Genomic DNA, 3,441 nt, shown 5'->3' on the forward strand with positions numbered 1-3,441 from the left:
GTAAAAATATCTGCCGGTGGGGTAAGAAAAATAAACTTAATTTCTGTTCCAACTTAATGCAATAATAAACTCAATTTAGGTTTATTTCCCTTAAACCACTGGCATATATTTTTACTTGATTTAGGCCTTAACCTATTACATTTTAGAATTTATTTCAGTAAACAAGACTTAAAATCTAAGCCACTTTGCTTAAGAAAATGCATCTCGATTTAAGAATTCTTTTTTACTCGAAAACAGGAAAAAAATACAAAGTAAACGAACAGATTTGGATGTTTAAAACACTTTAACACTTTTTTTTCACTCTACCCTTCATATTACATACTACTTCATATTAGAGTTAAATGCCCGCTAGCCTCCACCCCGAAAGCCAGCGCCTTCGCCGGCTCCCCTTTGGCTGCGTCTATTGCGGTATCGCTTCTCGGCCTTTTGGCTAAGATCAAGTGTAGTATCTGTTCTTATCAGTTTAATGTCTGATACGTCTCCTACCCGGGGACTATACGTTAAATGGATTTTTGACCTTCGGAAATGGAAGCGGAGCTTGCTCCTTCCACTCCATGCATCGACGTGGTATTGCAGTGTTTCCATGAACGGTGCGCTCCCCTTCTCGGGGACAAATAAGTTAGGTAAAAAACAGAATTTGTTTCTTTTGTGCGTGAATGACAGAGTGTTTTTTAATTCGTGTGTTTTAAAAGTGCTGTGTATTCGTTGGCATTATTGGTTTAACGAAAAGCTTGCATGGAAATGAACACGCTGATAACGAAATGTTTTTGTAATGTATTTAATTATTTTCCTTACAGTTTGCGGAGGTGATACCAGGACGAATTAAACAGCCTCGACACAGCTGAAGGCGCAAGAAAATCGTACGAGACAGTTTGGGATGTTAAAAACACCTGAAAACTTTTTTTCCACTACCCTTCATACTACAGCGGTCGAAAAACCACAGCAACGTCGACACGCCTGGAAGCATAGCTGTATTTGTTTAAGACAACGGGTAAAGTATTTTCTTGATTACCTAAATGACTTGCAGTAAGAAAATATTTTAATTTATAATGATAACTCTGTCATCATTTATTCATCCTCGTGTTGTTTTCAACCTGTATGCATTCGTATTTTGGAGGTGACACGATGACGACTTAAACATCATCGACACAGCTGAAAAAGCGAACGAGACAGATTGGGATGTTCAAAACACCTGAAAACTTTTTTTTCACTGTACTACAGCTGTCGAAGAACCACAGCAACGTCGGCAGATCTGGAAGCATAGCTGTATTTGTTTAACTCACAACGACAACGGGTAAGTCATTGAGCCCTTGTGTTTTTATTTATCCACGTTCTAAAATTGCTATGCTTTCGTTGTTTCTCGATTGCTCTGTACATTTCTTTGTTTCTATTCCACGTAAAGTTACTTTGTAATAACGAAACGATATATTGAAATGCGCTATTTAAATCCATTTGATTTAAATTGTTTCACGTTTTTCTCTCTGCACGGTTTAACCGGGCTGGAAACGGAAAATGGGTAGATCTCGAAGAATATTTGGTTTCAGACCTGGCTTCGTGCGCCTTTCCACCTGGTCACACACAGTAATGAAATGGTAGTCGGACGGCCTTCGGGGGCGCCGTCGATGCGATCGGTCACAGGAAGATGCGGCCGTCTGGCCTCAAAGGCTGTTGCTCATACTTACCTGGCAGGGGAGATACCATGATCATGAAGGTGGTTCACCCAGGGCGAGGCTCAGCCATTGCACTCCGGTTGTGCTGACCCTTTGCGAATTCCCCAAATGTGGGAATCTCGACTGCAAAATTTCTGATAGTGGGGGACTGCGTTCGCGCTCTCCCCTGGCCTTTGTGTTAAAAATAGATTCGTTTGTCTTTTTACGGAAAATCCAAGAGACGCCTAACCACGGCACAAGAACGCATTGGTCATCAAAAAGCGGCTATTAAACGACTACATAACTTCTAATAGACCGCGAATATGTGTCTAGGCTAAAACAAGGCTTAATTTGGGCTGTCAGTGAAAATCTAATAGACGTTTGACCGTTCCCCAAGTATAGACTGGCCATTAAATAGAACCACAATCAAACAGCTACATGTCTAAGAGACATTCAACAAAATAATGCTTAGATGATTCTTTTACTTACAATGTAAGCGGTTCTCAGGAATGGCAATCATCCAAACTAATAAATTATAAAGCTTTTAAAAGAAAATGACAACCGTTAAACAACCTAGACAACGTTGGGCAGTACAAAATGCTTAGAAATACAAGACAAAACGAAATATTGTACATGAATGTACATTAAAACAAGCCAACAAATCTGCCAATGGGCTAAGACAATTTTTCTTGAATTAGGTGTTTAAATCTAGATTTGTTTCTAACCCCTTTGGCAGATTTATTTGCTTGTTTTAAGCCCAAATTCACTTAAATTTTATGTTTTTTCTCCCGAAAGGCTAGGCTTATTTTCTTATGTCCTTTTGCTCATCAAAATAATGCATCTTATTTTAAGACTTTTTAGATATTTGCATAGTTAAAAAGGATTTTTTGTGCAATGTATTCATTCATTCGCTACCCTTCATACTACAGCTGTCGAAAAACCGCAGCAACGTCGACAGACCTGGAAGCAAAGCTGTATTTGTTTAACTTGCAAAGACAACGGGTAAAGTATTTTCTTGATTACCTAAATGACTTGCAGTAAGAAAATATTTCAATTTATAATAATGATAATTCTGTCATCATTTACTCATCCTCGTGTTGTTTTAAACCTGTATGCGTTCGTTTTTTCTGATTAACACAAAAGAAGATATTTTGAGGAATGATGGTAAACCCACAGCAGATAGTGACCATTGACTTCCATAGTAGGAATAAAAAAATATGATGAAATTTAATAGGTACCATCGACTGTGTGCTAACCATCATTTTTCAAAATATTTTCTTCATCATTTATCACGATACTTCCAAAATATTTTTTTCCTACTATGGAAGTCAATGATAATGTATTTCATTATTTGCTTTACAAGCCTGAAAATGATAGGTTGGAATCCAGGCGACAGGATTCTATGGTAGTCAAAAACAGGCAAACAAGTAAAATAATCACCATTTACTTTTAAAGCATTTTGAAAATTGCTTGCTTATGCTGGGAGTAAAGGTATTTAATGCAGTGCGCATCCTGTTTAAAAGGTAAGGTATGATTCTTTTAAAGCTGACACATTTGCCACATTAAAATAACAGAAATGTACTGTTTCAACATTTTGGAGCCGGTGTGTCTGTGTTCTTGGGGCACATCTAAATGTAAGAGCAGAATTGCTTAATATTCTTCTCTATTTCTTGTATAGGTCAATTATGAGTGAAGAACCGTTCACCAAATGAAGACCACAGCCAGGTGACGGGATTGTGTGGTAATCACAAACAGGTTGAAAATTGAAGTTCTGTGTGTTCTTTTTGTACTT

At 37.8% G+C, this 3,441-nt stretch overlaps 2 non-coding genes across 2 annotated transcripts; both read left to right on the forward strand.

Moving 5' to 3' along the window:
* The first annotated feature begins 410 nt into the window (after nt 1-410).
* Nucleotides 411-601, forward strand: LOC141364437 (U2 spliceosomal RNA). The gene has a single exon (XR_012370157.1). It is a non-coding gene; the product is annotated as a U2 spliceosomal RNA (small nuclear RNA).
* A 1,073-nt stretch (nt 602-1,674) lies between these two features.
* Nucleotides 1,675-1,839, forward strand: LOC141364582 (U1 spliceosomal RNA). The gene has a single exon (XR_012370293.1). It is a non-coding gene; the product is annotated as a U1 spliceosomal RNA (small nuclear RNA).
* Nucleotides 1,840-3,441: the final 1,602 nt, after the last annotated feature.

Source organism: Misgurnus anguillicaudatus, chromosome 6 (assembly GCF_027580225.2).
Source record: "Misgurnus anguillicaudatus chromosome 6, ASM2758022v2, whole genome shotgun sequence".
Lineage (NCBI taxonomy): Eukaryota > Metazoa > Chordata > Actinopteri > Cypriniformes > Cobitidae > Misgurnus > Misgurnus anguillicaudatus.